The 20,690-nt window shown below is 33.0% G+C and overlaps 1 protein-coding gene across 1 annotated transcript in view; it reads left to right on the top strand.

The window, feature by feature from the left end:
• LOC134727737 (uncharacterized) overlaps nucleotides 1–20,690 on the top strand; it is a 162,006-nt gene that overhangs the window by 24,840 nt on the left and 116,476 nt on the right. The window lies entirely within an intron of this gene.

Raw genomic sequence — 20,690 nt, 5'->3', positions numbered from 1 at the left:
ATTCAATGTCTTAACCAATCTATATGTATAGCCTGTTTATATTCAAATGGCCATTATTTCGAACAACACCTTAGTAATTATCCATTACGTTACATGCTTTATATAGTAATGCCCATTACCAGCCATAATTTAAATGTTAATGCCCATTACTTGACATTAGTTTATAGTAATGGCCATTACATAACAATAGCAGGTTTGTAGAAATGAACCAAAAAAAAAACACTTTTAAGACGTGACAGTTATCAATACATTAACATACAATACATTTGAATATGTAGGGTTACTCGATCAGGGGATTAGGTCTTGTAATAGGCCATCCCTCACAACCAAACCAGTGTGAATACAGCACATGTTAGGCAATAAACAGATGTGGATCCAGCCCTTTTTAACCATAGTTTATATGCACCTTTTCAAATCATGCATTGATCTTCCAAAAAAAGGGGGGGTTCCAATCACAGGAACAATTTTTCTCTTACTTTGCCTTTGAACAAATTACTGTGCAAGAGTGTGGTGTATTATAAAGTCGATTCATACCTGTATGCACAAATGTAACAAATGTAAACATTTTTCCTTCAAACACTTGGCCGGATACAGGCACTTGTTTCTATCCATAGGAAGACCAATTTACGTTGCTAGTGGGTCTTCCTATGGATAGAAACAAGTGCCTGTGTGGCCGGATCAATGATTATTCTCATGTCTGATAGGCATGTTTTAAAATATTATTCATTTCTACTCACCAATTGTAATTTCCAGCTCAGCTTTTATTGTACTGTAGTTTCCTTCTACCATGTCAACGATTTTGTGTAAAATAAGTTTGCCATTAGGAGCGCTGACACTGCCGACATATGACATGAATGCAACAAAAGTAAAGAGGGTACGGTAACGTTGAATCGTTTACGGGCGTAGAATTATTTTCCGTTTTTAATAAAAACTTGTCAGATTTGATTAATTATCGTCGGAAAATGTCCCTAATGGTTAGTAATTCAAACTAAACCAGCTTTATTATGCTGTATTCATGTAATATATATATATATAACCTGGTCTGTAAATGTACTTCAGGTACACTGATGTATACTCATTTTCTTGATAACTTATCAAACCTATTTCAAAAATGTTGAATGACCTTATAAGCCTTTTTTTGCTATAATATTTAAACTTTATTTTTTAACGAAGTCATCTGGTATGTAATATTTTTTTTATAAAAGGCTCTCGAATTATAGACACATTATAAAATAAAGATGGAAAGTCAAGCGCATGAGTCTGGTAAAAATGAACGGACAATGTCATGACAATAAACAGAAAACAATAAAAGACGTAGTTATATATATATATTTTGTCCATGCCTCAAATGTACTTAAATGCAATTTATATAGGTAAAATTAAAAGTAAATTGAGAATGCATTCATTTAGAATATTATAAAATGTTACATCTTAAATTTAATTATACATATTAAGATCACGTTTTCAAGTATTCACGGCCGACATCCGTAATTATTTAATAAGGGTGTAAAAATGATCTGTTGCGACAAGATGACAAATTTTTCACCACTTACGACAGTCTGTAATTGCATAAACGTATTGCAATCACTTGTAAACCATTACATATAAAGGTTCAGGTGCTTATATTCAATAAATAAATGTTATTTCGGCAATCTGTTGATTTTTTTTAGTCAATTCGCGGCGATTTGTGCAGCAGTATGACTTTGAGCTACTTTTTAAAATATATAAACAATGTTAAATAATTAAATAGGAAGAAGTTAGAATTAAAATAGATATTTGTTTTATTTAATTACCATGATTAAGGGGACGTGGTACACTTTCAGATAAAAAAAAACGTCTTCATTCTAATTTTCATTTTATTCTTAAAAGGGGAGCAACCCTTGATAAACAATGGGAAAGTTTCACTCGTTTTGTGTCCAAATTATTAAAATCTGAACGCAACTGGACACGGTCTGACAACATCTTGACTACACTTTGTATTCATGGTCTGTTTTGGTCTGACACGGTCGTAACGGATCTAAACAGCTCGCTAGAAGATTTAGTCTGCATTATCTTGACATGTCTTAACGGACTGATTTACCTAATGAGACTATCGATCGGAACGGAGACTTAACGATCTTACAAGTCTTGACGTTTTCCTCTAGCGGTAAATCCAGTCAATTAAGATATGATCAGACCAAAATGACCGTGTCAGACTGAAATCGTACTACTAGTGAAGAATAATATCCAACATAAAATATCCGGGATAAAATATCTCTCTTTCATTGAGCTTTACAACTATGAAAGATTGAAAACAAATTTCGATTTTCAATGCCGGCAACAACCTTGTCTAAAATGTTTTAATTTCAAAAATGAGCAATTTAGATTTATAATATTTTATCCTGTTGGATAAATTATTTCTTGAATTAAAAACGTTTTGTATTTTATATTTACTGTCTGGTTTATTCAAACCACGTGAGGTAGTAATAATAGGGATTGCATTTTATGGTAGATATCTAAAAATTCATATATTAAATCTATAATTTTAATTTCCTTAAAGTTAAATCTGAAATAGTCAGAAATAATGAATTCACAAACTAGCTGGAATAACTTCTATGCGTTCGTCTTAGTCGGGAAAAGAATGGTATAAATAAGTCCATACTTTTGTATGTCCGTCTGTCAACAGTCGCGAATGAGTTTGTTACGGCATACTTCTGAAATTGACGGGGGAAAAAAGACACATCTAGTCTGATATAGTCATATACTCTGTAAGTTAGCCAGTGCCATCTTTCATTTTTTTTTTCAATAACTTTGCTAATGAGGTACAGAGGAGAAAACAAGACTTTCCTAACAAAAGCGGCGTGAAAGGTTATTTCAAACAATTTACCATTCAAATGAATGGTGTTTTTGAAGGTTAATAATATATTGTGCGGCAACAACATTCTGATACATGTATGTAATCTATTGTATTACCGGATAATACAGTCGGTGAATATAGTTGTTATACGTGTTGGATTCAAACGTCCAATGCAATATGAGATTTTGTTTCAAATATTGCACCAGCAAGGAAAGATTGTGCTATGACGTCAGATGCAATGTTTTGAAGAAAGACAACTCTTTTCTTCAAAACGAACGAGAAAAAAACATGAAAATTGCTCATAACTTTTTTGAAAGGTCGGTGACATACACTTTTTGATGCTTTATTTTGAAGAGTACACATGACAATTTTCTTCTTAAAATTTTCACGAAGAAATCACTGGTAGATTGTTTTTAATACTGTAAACGTTTTTCATTTTTGCGTTTTATTTTGGGCGGGAATGAAAAAAATCATGTTTTTAAAGATCAAACAATACGAGTCTAAAACTCTTGAACCTGTATTTGATAGATACAGCAATAAATGATAATAGTTACTGACCAGATTTTGACCAAATGTTGTATGTAAATTTATGTTCAATTGATATTCAAAACTATTCTTTTCTCTTGCTACGATTCTTGTTGTCAATGCAACCAATATATTGTTTGCTGATGCTGATCTATATGAATATTCATAAACTAGTATTACACTCATCTTTGAGGAAGAACAAATAAAACGGACAACACGTGTAATGATATATATACTTATTTTCACATGTAATCTTATGTGAAAAGTAACCTTTTATAGCTGACTATGCGGTATGGGGTTTGCTCATTGTTGAAGGCCGTATGGTGACCTATAGTTGTTAATGTTTGTGTCATGTTAGTCTTTTGTGAATAGTTGTCTCATTGGCAATCATACCAAATCTTCTTTTTTATATTAGTCATCATTTCAAATACGGAAAGGGATGTTTGAAAATCATTCATGTAAAAGTCTCAAAAACCAAAATGGGGCATAATGAAGTTATCTAATCCACGTATTTTTCATGTTTACTTCAAATATTTCTAACAAAAATACGTACAAAATCCTACAAATAAAACCACAATGCATACATATTTAGTACTTACTAGAATTCACAAAAAAAAAACAATAGTGTGGCATTTAAGATTACAAACTAAGGTTAATAGCAAAACAAAGGAGTAAATGCAATTTCCAATTTTGTGTCTATTTTTGCAAGTATTGAATATAAAAAAATAGTAAAAAAATTCAACAAGTAAAACTGTAATACACATATATACATACACAACGTACTTAAATGAGTTTTTTCTATGGCCTCGGTGGGCGATAGTTTAAACAAATCATCCACTGAATGACTAGCCAATCAACACCGAGGTTGTGCGCTTGATATCAATCTTATTGGACAAATATTCCTGTCTAGAGTTAATGATTATCTCCAGACACTCATGTCGGTTATGAATGCATTACACATGTCTGTTCGAACAAGACTTCATTAACGAAAGAGATATCATTTCAGATTTTCTTTGTTTTTCTGAATTAAATTATTCTGTGATTTACCTTTTGTCTTTAAAACGGTTTACCCAGTAGTCAACACTTCGGTGTTGACATGAATATCAATTATGTGGTCATTTTTATAAATTTACTGGTTACAAAACTTTGAATTTTTCGAAAAACTAAGGATTTTCTTATCCCAGGAATAAATAACCTTAGCTGTATTTGGCACAACTTTTTGGAATTTTGGATTCTCAATGCTCTTCAACTTCGTACTTGTTTGGCTTTATAAATATTTTGATATGAGCGTCACTGATGAGTCTTATGTAGACGAAACGCGCGTCTGGCGTACTAAATTATAATCCTGGTACCTTTGATAACTATTACAAATTTATTTATATATACTCGTACATTCTACTTTAGGATGGGAACACTCCATTTGACTTGGCTGTAAAAACAGAACTATTCGAAATAGCCAAATTATTAATAGCAAGAACAACTATAGATCCATCAAGAACATATAAGGTATGGAATGTACTACTTTTCAGTTGTGGAACAATCGGCTTAGAAAATTATCAAACACATTTTCACATAGTATTGTATGTACCCATCCTACAATAAACTTACTACTCAGAGAAAAAGGAAGAAGTAAAGTTATGCTACGGCTTTCCAATCGTCTGGTTTTTTTTCGAATCCGTTTGCTTTTGGGAATGGTTGTTGCATAGAGACAAACACGGATTTAATTGACAAATCGAGTCAGTTGGAATAATATCTCATCAACAACCATCAAATTTAACTTTCACAAAGAGTTTTCAACATAACTCTTACATATTACTTATTTAATGACATAGTTTGTTAAAACCGACAACATTGGTTGTATCTTTAACCTACCAGTAATATAATGTTGGTATTAAACTGAATATCAAGCAGGCTCATGTATTGTTTACATTTTTGCGTAAATACTGAATATAATTCAATCTTTATGTTTCAGGATGGGGACACTGTTTTACACATAGCTGCTAGAAGAGGACAACTTAAAATTGTCCAATTGCTATTAAAAATCTCACGTATAGACCCAAATCAACAGAATAAGGTATGGGGTACTTCTAATTTGTATGGGTGTCAATTTAAACTGTTTAAGTTGCTATTATTCATCTTGCACAACCATTAACACACAGACATGTTTTTTTGTATTAAAAATGTACCACTATTCTCTCACTACTTGCGATTTCGCAGCTTAAATTCAAGTTTTGTAATAAATGAGATCTTTAAGATTTTTTTTAATATTTACATTTGTTATGCATACCAATCTATTAAATAACCCTATGTTGCCGACGAAAACAATCTAGGGTTCATCGTAATCGAACGTTATAAGTACTTTCTTTATTTGATGTACTATCTATTATCGATACAACCGATTATATACATAAAGGCAACAGTAGTATACCGCTGTTCAAATCTCATAAATCCATGGACAAAAAACAAAATCGGGGCAACAAACCAAAACTGAGGGAAACGCATTAAATATAAGAGGAGAACAACGACACAACACCGAAACGCAACAGCACACAGAAACGGACCAAGCAACAGACAATACACCACAAGAATAACAAATATAACATCAAAACCGAATACATGAATATGGGATAGACAAGTACCGTGCCACGTCTTATCTCAAAAATAAGAGAAAACAGAAACGACTCAACGTTAAAATGCAACACACACACAGAAACGAACAATATTATAACAATGGCCATCTTCCTGACTTGGTACAGGACACTTTTAAAGGGGATTACAATCGTTTATATGTGTAGGTATTAAAATAAGACAATTTGTCTGAATGAACTACTCTGCATATATATGCGTGTATAAATACACAGAAAAAAATAGAAATTGAGGGTACTTTATCTAGTTTTTCGAGATGCGAGCAGCTGAAATTAACAAAAATGTTAGAAAAAACAAAGGAAATAAATACTAAGAATAAATCTGGAAAATTATGACACCCATTTGAATTTGTTGTTAAATAGTGCATCAAGTGCTGAATCTTTTGTTTCTCTCGAAGAGATGTTAGGTAGAAAACAATGAAATACACACACAAAAAAAATCACTCAACACATTAACAACGAATTATGAAACGCCCAGTGGCAAATATCATAAGATATTATGTTTTTTTCAAGCAGTTTCAAACCAATGTAGTAGGTTGTTGTGACAGTTGTTTCTTTTTTTAACAGTTCTTTAATGTTGCTCAAGGTGCATTAGTTTCAAACTGAAAACGTTTTGGGAATTGAAAACATTATAAATTAATTGTTAGCATTTTCTCTTAGGATACAAATTATATATGTATCAACATTTTCGGCATTTAAATAATTTATTTCTTACTGTTTCGACGTTTTTTTGCATTACAACAGTTATAAATTAACGACTGTACCAAATTTTGAGAAGTTTCATCAGTCATATTATAACTGTGGCAACCTTCTCGGTGCGTTTTTGTTGTCGATTTATATTTAAAACAAATCCTTCCAGAGTTGGAACTGTTACAAAAGAGGGACGATATATACCAGATGTACAGTAAAACTTCATCAATCTAAAATAAACTAACAAAACCATGGCTAAAAAACAACAGTGACAACACTTTGCAATACGCATGTTTTCATTACGAATTTATACCATTGCTGCAAATGTAGAGTTTCAGTTGCGATTGTTAATTGGTCGCCAAATTCATTGGTTTATCGCGTGTATTGTAACCTCATAGTAACTTTCTAATCGAAATATTCCAATAAAGTTGATAGTTTTCTACGTCCGTATGATACTACAAAAAAATGTGTGAACATTGCAACCAATTATTTCAGTATGGTTACACTCCTTTAACCACAGCTGTTAAAGATGGACACCTAAACATGGTCCAAACGCTATTAAAAACGAAAAAAATATAGATGCAAATAAAGAAAATTAACACACCTTTTTTTCTTAAAATGTCCTTTACCAAATGAGGAATATGACAGTTGTTATCAAACCGTCCGTTTCTATTTTTGTTAGCGTTTCCCTGGTTTAGGTCAGTGTTCTTTTGCTGTTCTGTTGTTTACTTCTTATAGTTGATGTGGTTTCCTCGGATTTATTTACTTTGCTTAATCGAATTATGATTATAAAAAAGCGGTATACTACTGTCGTCTTTTTTTTAGATCCTTGAATTTTCATCCTTTTAATTTAGTTAATAAAAAAAAGGATGTTCCATAAAACATCATGAAACTTTCCTGCAAACACGGTACCCAAATAAGTTGGTTTTGCGTATTGTTGGCTAGTTTTTCTTATTTTTTTATTAGACTAATTTCTATAAAAATGTTCATATCTATACCTTCGACTATTTCTGTGATCAATGCACTATTGTTTTCAGAAAGGCGACTCTCCCTTACACTCAGCTGTTAAACGGGGATATTTTGACACAGTCAAACTGTTATTAGAAAGAACAGATATAGATGTATACTGTGTAAATCAGGTATGTAATGTTTTTCGTAGCAGGACTGTACACACTTGAAAATTTCCACAGTTTGATAATCTCAGCTACAACTTTTCAGAATTATAAACTATTATCTAGAATGAGACTTGATAAAACAAAAGCTTGTCCTGATTAAATGCTTTTATAAAGAATGAGATTTGATAAACTACATCGTTTCCTGATTATATATTAGTATCTAGAATGAGATCTGATAAACTCCAGCTTGCCCTGATTATATACTTTTGTCAAGAATGAGACCTGATAAACTACTGCTTTTCCTGATTAGATACTTTTTTTCTAGAATGAGACCTGATAAAATACTGCTTTTCCTGATTAGATACTTTTTTTCTAGAATGAGACCTGATAAACTACTGATTTTCCTGATTAGATACTTTTTTTCTAGAATGAGATTTGATAAACTACAGCTTGTCCTTATCATATACTATCTGACCATTATCTTGAATGCGATTGGATACACTACAGCTTGTCCTTATTATATACTATTTTCTAGAATGAGATCTGATAAACGACAGCTTCTCCTTTGTATGAACAAGCTGACTATTATCTAGATGGAGATCGGATAAACTACATCTTGTCCTTATTATATACTATTATCTATTATAAGATCTGATTAAACTACAGCTAGCCCTGATTTTATACTTTCATTTACCTTGAGATCTGATAAACTAAATCTTGCCCTGATTATTTAATATTATCTAGAATTAGATCTGATAAACTACAGCTTGCCCTAATTGTGTTATATTATCTAACATCAGATCTGATAAACTACAGTATTTCCTGATTAAATACTTTTAGCCCAGCAGTCAGCACTTCGGTGTTGACATGAATATCAATTATATGGTTATTTTCATAAATTTTCTGGTTACAAAACTTTGAATTTTTCGAAATACTATAGATTTTCTTACCCTAGGAGTAGATTACCTTAGCCGTATTTGGCACAACTTTTTGGAATTTTGGATCCTCAATGCTCTTCAACTTTCTATTTATTTGGCTTTTTAACTATTTTGATCTGAGTGTCACTGATGAGTCTTATGTAGACGAAACGCGCGTCTGGCGTATAAAATTATAATCCTGGTACTTTTGATAACTATTATCTAAAATGAGATCTGATAGACTTCAGCTTGTCTTTGTAAAAAAAAACTTACCTCGGACTATATCTTTTTACAGAAATGAAAGATTGATACAATTTAATTTCCATATTGGAAAAGAAGAATATAATGTGTAAAGCAATTATAATAGTTGAGTCTTATTTTTCATAATACTGTGAAATTTGTTGATGCTAAAAGGCAGCTGTTTAAACAAATTCTTAATATCTTCAAGTCTTTTAAGCAAAATCTGGATAATTTTACAATTTTTACAGCTCTGAAATACATGCAAAAAAGTACAGTTTGATGATCAAAAAAACTAGTTGTATTTAAGAATTTATATATAGAAACGAGTCTAAATTGAAAACTACGTTCAAACCTATGATTGCGTTGGACAAAAACCGCAATTTTTGTACGTGTGCATGTTAAACAAATTTCGTTGTAGAAGGGTCTAAAAACAGCACAAACAACATTTTCCAAAAGACAAAAAAAAGTGAAAAATTATATTTAAACAAAACGCATTTGACTCACAGGTCAAACAACTGATCTTCTTTAACCCTGCTGACTGCCATTGGCGATTGCCAAATAAAATTGATCACAAGATGTACCAAATGGATCTTGAAATAAATTTAATACTAAACAGAAAAACTTTTTAAACTTGTGGCCGCGATGTTATGCCACAAACATACGGTGTCAATATATTTTAGTACAACAGATCCGGATTTCGACAATAAATGTCTCTTCAGTGATGTTAGGGGTCGAAACGGTATTTGGAAGGCCATATAAAAAGTATCCTCATTTTTAGAAAAAAAGTACCCTCATTTTTAGATAAACTCTTGAATTTAAAGACTTAATATAGGATGAACGGTTATATGAACTGGAGAGAAAATATGATACAAAGCCCAAACAAAAAAATATAAACGAGTCTATATATATATATAAAAATATAAACGAATATATATATATATATATATACATAAAAGTCTATAAAAAGGACCAACCAGCAAATTTACTATGTACCGGATCGTCTAGAATAGGCGATACTTTGCAGATAAGGAAAAACATTATATCAGTCTAAAGATTTGCACAACGGTACTGATATAAGGTGTTATTAAACGAAAATGTTGTTATAAAATCGTGTTGACAAATATTTCGGCTCAACAAATGGCCTTCTTCTTGTGTCACAAGTTTTAACAATACTGATACATAATGTACAAGGTGTGAAAATAGATCAGTAATAATACAGGTAAGTTTTAGTCGATTGATTTTAATCCTGAACATCATAATTTAAACAAAACACTATAAATCAATATACGTGACTGTGTATATTAATAATAAAAATTAGTGAAAATCAAGACTGTTAGTATTTCTTATTGATGCCGTTTGGGTGATGTACATTAAATTCCTTTATCCAAAAGCTTTCCCGAACCTGTCGCTGTGTATCACTCCAGTGAATGTTATGTTCAATCACTAGAATTTTCATGCGGTTAAAGTCATCAAGTTTGTGATCCGACTGTCTGAAGTGCTGAGAGACTGGAAGAAGTGGCTTCTTCGAGATATCACTCCTATGGCCATTGAGGCGTTTGTGGAAATGCTGCTTTGACTCACCAACATATTGGAGGCCACAAACCGAACATTCAAGTATGTAAATAACATTCATACTTTTGCAGGTAACATTGCAAAATATCTTATAGTTATTTTCGGTTGCCTTACTGTGAAATGTTGACGAATGCTGCATCTGTAAACAGCATTTGCAGCGTTTTTCTCCACACGAACGACATTTTCCAGGAGTACTTCTATTATCAGACACTTCAGCCCGCACTAGTAGGTTTCGCAGACTACTAGGTTGCCTAAAAGCTATCATTGGAGGCTCAGGGAAAATCTTGGACAGTTTGGAATTCTTTTCAACTGATTTCCAATGCTCACGAATGACACCAAAGCTGTTTTTGAGAGATGGGTGATAAGTAAGAACACATGGAGTCCTTTTATTTTTCTTTTTAACTTTGTATTCCAATAGTTCACTCCTCGGAATTGACTCCGCTTTCTGAAAGCTTTTTTTGATATTTCTGTGTTTGTAGCCCCTTTTCTTCAAGCGAGTTTCAAGTTTACGCAGTTGTCTTTTAGTTGTTTGTGTGTTGGAGCATATTCGCTTGACTCTAAGTGCCTGACTGTATGGGATGCTCTTGGTAAGATGAGCAGGATGGCAACTTTTAGGGGACAAATATTGATGAGTGTCAGTAGGCTTAGAATATAAATCTGTAGATATGATGCCCTCTGTGAGCGAACTTGAAGTATCGAAGGAGGCGATTTTGGATTTAGACTTCTCATGAGTAAATTTGATACTAGGATGTATGTTGTTGGCATGAGTGATAAAAGTGTCTAAATCCTCGTCGCTTTTGTTCCATTTCATATCCACATCATCTATAAATCTAAACCAGGAAAGCGGTTTTTCGATGGAAGTTTCAAGGAGTTGTTTCTCTAATTTGCCCATAAATATGTTGGCATATGACGGAGCCATTTTGGTGCCCATGGCAGTTCCATTTACTTGCAAATAATGATCTCCATCAAAAGTAAAGTTGTTTTTCTTAAGTACCAGCGTGAGCATTTTGACCAGGCATTCAGTAGGTGGATATTTTACTGGTCTGGAATTCCAAACTTCTTTGCATGCATCGATGCCATCTGCATGTGGAATATTAGTGTAGAGGGAGGTAACATCCATGGAAACAAGAGTCGTGTCGGAGGGGAGTGGGTTTAAGGCCTGCATTTTTCTAAGATAATCGGTTGTATCTTTGATGTGAGATGGTAAGTCTTCAACATGTTGACGAAGATGGAAGTCAACAAATTCCGATATTTTTCCGTCGGATGACCGTTCGCTGAAACTATAGGTCTTCCTGGGTTATTGGCCTTATGAATTTTAGGTAATAGATAAAATCTGCCCGGTTTTGGGTTTCCTGGTTTCAAATATTCAAGTATTTTTAGTATTTTTAATAATGTCCGACTTAAAGTTATCAATAAAAGATTTGGTGTCATTGACAGGAGCAGGTAGAGGAAGACCTTGACAATTTTGCTAGAAGTCTACGTATTAAGGAATATTTCGCGCCGAAGGAGGATAACATAATAATCGCGGATGGGGACTCAGAAATTTCAGAAGTAGAGAACAACTACAAATTTATTAAAAAGAGTTCTTGGATCCCTAGACCGAGCAAAAATGCTACCTTGGAATCTTTTATTGATAACTTTAAGTCGGACATTATTAAAAATACTAAAAATAACAATAAACCTTTTGACAATCTTACCAATGAAGAACGGACTGCACTGAAAAAACTTACGATCTAACAACAATATCGTCATTAAACCTACAGACAAGGGCAGTGCAGTGGTTGTCATGAATAAAACTGCCTATATTCAAGAGGCTGAACGACAACTTAGCGATGCAAGGTTCTACCAAAAACTAGACTCTGATCCTACTACATCTTTTAGCAGAGATATTACTAATAGTTTGGTAGAAATGCATGACGTTGGTTTCATCGATGACAAAACTCTTGAATATTTGAAACCAGAAAACCCAAAACCGGGCAGATTTTATCTATTACCTAAAATTCATAAGGCCAATAACCCAGGAAGACCTATAGTTTCAGCGAACGGTCATCCGACGGAAAAAATATCGGAATTTGTTGACTTCCATCGTCGTCAACATGTTGAAGACTTACCATCTCACATCAAAGATACAACCGATTATCTTAGAAAAATGCAGGCCTTAAACCCACTCCCCTCCGACACGACTCTTGTTTCCATGGATGTTACCTCCCTCTACACTAATATTCCACATGCAGATGGCATCGATGCATGCAAAGAAGTTTGGAATTCCAGACCAGTAAAATATCCACCTACTGAATGCCTGGTCAAAATGCTCACGCTGGTACTTAAGAAAAACAACTTTACTTTTGATGGAGATCATTATTTGCAAGTAAATGGAACTGCCATGGGCACCAAAATGGCTCCGTCATATGCCAACATACTTATGGGCAAATTAGAGAAACAACTCCTTGAAACTTCCATCGAAAAACCGCTTTCCTGGTTTAGATTTATAGATGATGTGGATATGAAATGGAACAAAAGCGACGAGGATTTAGACACTTTTATCACTCATGCCAACAACATACATCCTAGTATCAAATTTACTCATGAGAAGTCTAAATCCAAAATCGCCTTCCTCGATACTTCAAGTTCGCTCACAGAGGGCATCATATCTACAGATTTATATTCTAAGCCTACTGACACTCATCAATATTTGTCCCCTAAAAGTTGCCATCCTGCTCATCTTACCAAGAGCATCCCATACAGTCAGGCACTTAGAGTCAAGCGAATATGCTCCAACACAGAAACAACTAAAAGACAACTGCGTAAACTTGAAACTCGCTTGCAGAAAAGGGGCTACAAACACAGAAATATCAAAAAAAGCTTTCAGAAAGCGGAGTCAATTCCGAGGAGTGAACTATTGGAATACAAAGTTAAAAAGAAAAATAAAAGGACTCCATGTGTTCTTACTTATCACCCATCTCTCAAAAACAGCTTTGGTGTCATTCGTGAGCATTGGAAATCAGTTGAAAAGAATTCCAAACTGTCCAAGATTTTCCCTGAGCCTCCAATGATAGCTTTTAGGCAACCTAGTAGTCTGCGGAACCTACTAGTGCGGGCTGAAGTGTCTGATAATAGCAGTACTCCTGGAGAATGTCGTTCGTGTGGAGAAAAATACGGGCAAATGCTGTTTACAGATGCAGCATTCGTCAACATTTCACAGTAAGGCAACCAAAAATAACTATGATATATTTTGCAATGTTACCTGCAAAAGTATGAATGTTATTTACATACTAGAATGTTCGGTTTGTGGCCTCCAATATGTTGGTGAGTCAAAGCAGCCTTTCCACAAACGCCTCAATGGCCATAGGAGTGATATCTCGAAGAAGCCACTTCTTCCAGTCTCTCAGCACTTCAGACAGTCGGATCACAAACTTGATGACTTTAACCGCATGAAAATTCTAGTGATTGAACAGAACATTCACTGGAGTGATACACAGCGACAGGTTCGGGAAAGCTTTTGGATAAAGGAACTTAATGTACATCACCCAAACGGCATCAATAAGAAATACTAACAGTCTTGTTTTTCACTAATTTTTATTATTAATATACACAGTCACGTATATTGATTTATAGTGTTTTGTTTAAATTATGATATTCAGGATTAAAATCATTCGACCAAAACTTACCTGTATTATTATTGATCTATTTTCACACCTTGTACATTATGTATCAGTATTGTTAAAACTTGTGACACAAGAAGAAGGCCATTTGTTGAGCCGAAATATTTGTCAACACGATTTTATAACAACATGTTCGTTTAATAACACCTTATATCAGTACCGTTGTGCAAATCTTTAGACTGATATATATATATATATATATATACAACTCGTCTAAACATCAGCCCAACAATGTTAGATCTGTAAATTTGCTTTCGCAAATTTTTGGTTCTTCCCTCGCCGGGATTCGATATATATATAATTCTTATATGATTTACATATTAAGAAATACATTAATTTGATTGGTCGATAGGACTCCGGTAGTTGTTCTTGACGTTGTTTATTTTTCGATAGACGACGTTCGCCGAACTTCTTTTCGTAACCAATGTAAACAAGATGGAGGCGATTATAAAACAATCCGGATCGACGTTATTTTCATATCGCGTTAATCGATAACATAACACATTCGTTTGAAGGATAATTACAGTTTTTATAGTTTATATTTTATCGGATAGAACATTTCATGGAATAAATACGTTTGCGTTAACCAACAAATATATTTATGTGCCAGGTCTATTTAATGAAACTTATATACAATTTACGTGTGATAGAGGTTACGAGTGTGGACCAATAAATTGCTAATCTCCTTATATTTTAAAGAATATAAGGATTAAGCGCCTTTTTAAAGGAATTTATTGGTGTATAAATTGGACCAAGTCACTCACAAACATATCACAAAAGTCCTTCGGAGTATTATTTGTTTGTGAGTGAATAAAAAGAACTCAATCAAATACTATACTAATTACAAATTATATATTTTTTTACAACAAACACAATATTTATATGGACAACAGGACGCAAATTGTTAGGTGCTTCGGATGAATAATTAGGCAGTTTCTTTATGCGGTTAAGCTTTTAAAACCAGGCAAAATTGAATATGAAGGTAACCCAGATGCTTCGGATCAGTAAGCATTTTATATATACTCCCCTGTTTAAATATATGATAAAGCGTATAAAACTCGACTAATATCATTACTCGCGTCTTAGGGATTTTAACATTGTATCGTTAACGTTTGCTTTTACAAACCCAATACAAAGAACACAGACATTGTAGTGTTTTGTCTCTGTAAACTGTAGAACAGCATAGATACATTTACTGTTTTCTATTAATAAAACAAGTCTGATCAAAATCAATTAAGGCGTGTAAAATTCTATAAGCAATAACCCATGAGCGAATTACCTATATTTAATAAAGGTCTATATAACTGTCCTGCGTGGTCTTTCGTTTATTTGTACTGTATTTGTGTCACGTAATGTTTTCATATTAGCGGTATTTGTAAAATTGCATAATAAGCAGTAAGTTTGGCTGGCGATAAAACCAGGTTCAAACCACATTTTTTTCATAAACTGTCTTGTTCTATGTCAGGAATATGGCAGTTGTTTTCAACTAGTCCGTGTGGTGTTTGTTTTTGTAACAGTTCAGTATTTCTGTTATTCCGTTGTTGTTCTCTTATAGTTAATGTGTTTCCCTCAGTTTTGGTTTGTGACCCGGATTTGATTTCTCTTAATCGATTTATGACTATTGAACAGCGGTTTACTACTGTTGCCTTTATCTAAACTTATCTAAAGTTCGACTCTACCATTTGTCTACAGTAAAAAGCTTGAAAAACAAAAAGATTACAATTTTGTTCTAAAAACTTAAGTGTAAATGTTTTAAAAAAAACATCAGCTTTTTTATCATTTATGTTTGAAGAATAGTTGTATTGTTTTCAGTTAGATCTCATTCTAATATTCTAAGCTATTGACAAAACTTCAATTTCGATTCTTAAAGAATAGCTGTGTGTTTAATCGTAATTGCCATTTATATCAAATTTTCATATTATCAAAAACGTTATAGTTTGTAAAGTTTAATATGTTTAATTTAGTTTTTTCTGAAGTAAGAATGTATTGAGATTGAAAAGGTGTCAAGAAATATTTTATAGTTGAAAGTTGATACTTTTTTTATGTTGCCTTTATTGTTGTTTAGAGTTACTTGTAAGGGGTGTTCACAGACGAACCAAAACATAAGAAGTCTTTATATAATTGAACGTTTTGGTTATAAATCTCTTCACATTATTTGGTACTTACTTATCATTGACCTTCAAATAATTGGCTTTGAGCGTTCCTGGTACAGATAAATCAACAATAGGGATTGAAACTTTGTATCGTTAACGTATGCTTTTTCAAGACCAATAAAAAAGAACAAAACGGGAAATGTAGTTTTTTTATTCTGTATACTGTACATCAGGATAAATTCAATTACTTTTTTTCTATTGATAAAATCGATCTGATCAAAATCAATCAATGAGTGTAAAGCTCTAAAAATTCAACAAGCAGAAACCCATGAAATAGGTTCATATATATTATAAAGGTCTATTCTTGTCGAAGGTTTGACTCTAAATTTAACTTTTTTAAAAACTTGAAAAACAGATTTAAGTTAAAAATACATCCGATTTTTTTATTGTTCATTTTTGAAGAACTGTTGTTTTTTCTTCTTTCTCAGTTATACCACATTCTAAATTAAACAGTAATACCACTGTTAAAATGTATGAAAATGTTAATCCTATAATGGTGTTTCTTAATTACATACGTTACATTGATAAGCATTTTGTTAAGAACTTTCCTCATTTTGAATATCTAAATAAATTGTTTTTCTTGTCTTATTGGGTGGTTCAATACCGATATAGCATTGACCTCAACACTTAATCTTAAAATTGGAAGAAGTTTATTTTAAAATTGGGTTTAAATACTTTTATATGCGATCAACCATTAATTGGATTGTGACCATCGACAGTAGATTTTTATAGGTTCTTTAATTTCAACGCTTTTGCGATTGAACTGTGATCATTTCAACTTTCAAATTTGATAAGGGGTAATTTCCTTTACACATGACTTCTAAAAAAATAAAGACTCGAAATGAAAGGCGCATTGAACCTGTTTTATCTACACAAGTTATTAACGTTATTCAAATAAATAGTTCCAAAGGAATTGTAATTTATTATTAGTTATCCATGTTATCAAAGGCTTATAATTTAATACGCAAAACGCGCGTTTCGTCTACATAAGACTCATGAGTGACGCGCAGTTCGAAATATATAGAAAGCCTAACAATTACAACAGTCTTTATATGCGTCCGTTTACTTTGAGTTTAGTCACCATCAGGTTATGTATTGAAATTATCAAATTATTTATGTAGTGTGTCATTCTTATACCTTCGTTTAATACTGTGATTATTGCAACTGTTTTCAGGATGATGCTACTCTCATACACTTAGCTGTTAAAGGTGGATATCTCGATATAGTCAAATTGTTATTAGAACAAACAGCTATAGATCCAAACAAAGTAAATAAGGTACGAAATGTAGTTTTAGTCAGTGTTGGCATCTTTTGTTAATATAGCCCAGACAACCATTAAATTCAAAATTCGCAGACGATGTAGCTATTAATATATGTACACAAGTTTTCAATACACTTTAATATTAAAACGTCAAAAAAATGATATCAAGGAAAACAAGTCAAATGCTAAAAGATACAAATCGTTCGTTCATTTATACTTTGCTGTTAAGTGTCAGTTTGCTTAGGATGCCACATATGAAGCAGGATCTGCTTACTCTTTTTAAACACATAAGATCACGCCCAGTTTTTTGCTGGAGTTTGTGTTGCTGAGTCTTTTTTGTTATATATTGAGTCGTTTGTACGATTATTTGTCTGTTTGTCTTTTTCTTATTTGGCAATCGCATTGTTTATTGTTGATCCATGAGTTCGAATGTCCCTTTGGTATCTTTCGCCCCTCTTTTGTTTAGGGATCAGGTAGTGATCAAGACATGAATGATTTTGGTAAAAACATATCAAGGAACCCCCCTTAATTAAATGTTTGTTTAATTCAAACAAAGTTTAATTTTAGACCCCGATTTAGACCAACTTGAAAACTGGTCCCATAATAAATTAATTGGGAATGTGTCCATAGGGACACAGATGATGCCCCCGCTAGTTTATAGCCTAACAAAGCCTAACGGGACATAACTGAATAACTGTTAAAGTGAAGCTGCCAAACATTCAAATTAAAATGAGTTTAGAGGTAATAATCAGCAATTTTTCCGTTTGTAAAGCGGCATAACCCTAGAATGGTAATTTAAGAGCTTGTAAGCACTGAATTGTATAGCTACCTTGGGGATGTATTAATCTTACTAAATCCAAGGTTGTTATGAAGTTTGCTGTATTGCTGTCAAATTTAAGAATTATTTTTAACTAGGTAAAAAAAATAGGAGTTGCAGTTTTAACAAAATAGTGGCAGTACACTTTAATTTTTTTCACAACTTTTTTCAATTCAACTTAGATTTTCATCAAACTCTACAACTACAGATGGGTGCGGTCCTAACCTTGACAAAAGTTAACTTAGAGTTAACTTGTTGACTGCTTTCTAAGTGAACTTAAGAATTTTTAAGCAGTCAAGCAAGTTAACTTCGTCGTCGGTGGACCAGACCTACGGTCTGCTTTTTTAGGACTGCTGCAGACCTATCGACAAGTCTGCTTCAGACCAGACCTGTGGACAAGTCTGCTTTTGACCAGTCCTGAGAACAGGTCTGCCCCAGCCCAGACCTGTGGACAAGTCTGCTTTTGACCAGTCCTGAGGACAGGTCTGCCTCAGACCAGACCTGTGGACAGGTCTGCTCCTGACCAGACCTGAGGACAGGTCTGCTTTTGACCAGACCTGTGGACAAGTCTGGTATTGACCAGACCTGAGGACAGGTCTGCTTATGGCAGATTATCGTTATACGAGTTTTCTTATCAGACTTGAGCTTTCATTAAAAAATGTAGACAACATTCGCCGTGATTGTTTTTCCACAGATACCATTTATTATTTACTCGCTAGACTCTACTAGATATTATACAAATGCTCTCTTTTATTTGATATACATGTATTCTTATATAAATAAAAAATGGCTATACGATCACACAGATTTTTTTTTTATTAGAAGGCGGATAGAAAGGTTATCCAACGCATCGGAACAATATTCTTATATCACGGGATATCGGCAATATTGTCTACGTTACTTCGTTCCCCGTTGTTTACCTGTCCCTTCCTAAATTTTACTTTATGCATAAATTTATACTTGCATGGATGTTTCATTGATATTCAACTTGTTTGCATTGGATTTACTATTCTATTTCCCGCAGAATATTCTAACAGAAATTGTACAGTGTCCGTAAGCATACGGTGTGGTAAAACTATCAACAATCTCGTCAAATTCGTCAGATTTGTCATCGCCGATATTTATACAGTTATATGGGACGTCCTAAAATTATACTCAATGCACATTTGAATGAAATAGTTGCCACTTGACGTTTAACTATAAACAAAATCAATCAACCGACATAATAGATTCCAAGAAGAGAACCTCGTATACTTTTTTTATTAAATCATTGTAAATAGTACGAATGAATTCAGACATGTCAGTGTTGGTACGGATTCGTTGGTACTTTGATGATGTGGCATAATAGTTTTGTTTTACACGTACACCATCGTGAACTCCTATATATATGATGTGACTGTTATTATGAATAAAGAGATGAAATTCTGACATTCTCAATTTTTTCAGAATATTTTTTGCATTAATAGTTTTCCAATATTATTGTTTACTTGTACATTTACGGTCCTACTAAAATATTAACAGGAGCGCCAGGAGAAGACGTTAATGCGCTCGGTACAATGGTATGCAGGAATATAGATTTGCAAATAAAAGTGCACATATGATCAGTTTTGGTCAAATAGTTTTGTTTTCCAAGTCAGCATGAGGTATTAAAACTACTGAAATTTTGTTACGTATCAATATTTTGAATAAAATGAGGACATGCTGGTATCCTTAATTTAGGCGAACAAAAATTTGTTGTTATTATATTGCAATATTGCTGTCCATTGTCATGATTGTATTATACAGTGAATCCTGACATAAAAAATATGGCTGATTTACTATGCGGGTATATAGATTTACAAATTAAAGTGCACATATGGTCAGTTTTGGTGGATGCGGTCAAATAATTTTGTTGTACAAGTCAACTGGAGGCATCAAAACTACTGAAATTTTGTTACGTATCAGTATTTTAAGTAAAATGAGGACATGCTGGCACCCTTAATTTAGGCGAACAAAAATTTGTTGTTATTATATTGCAATATTGCTGTCCATTGTCATGATTGTATTATACATTGAATCCTGACATAAAAAATATGGCTGATTTACTATGCGGGTATATAGATTTACAAATTAAAGTGCACATATGGTCAGTTTTGGTGGATGTGGTCAAATAATTTTGTTGTACAAGTCAACTGGAGGTATCAAAACTACTGAAATTTTGTTACGTATCAATATTTTGAATAAAATGAGGACATGCTGGTATCCTAAATTTATGCGA

The sequence above is a fragment of the Mytilus trossulus genome, chromosome 8 (genome assembly GCF_036588685.1).
Source record: "Mytilus trossulus isolate FHL-02 chromosome 8, PNRI_Mtr1.1.1.hap1, whole genome shotgun sequence".
NCBI lineage: Eukaryota > Metazoa > Mollusca > Bivalvia > Mytilida > Mytilidae > Mytilus > Mytilus trossulus.
The sequence above is the reverse complement of the archived record's forward strand: the minus strand, read 5'-3'. Positions and strand labels throughout refer to the sequence as shown.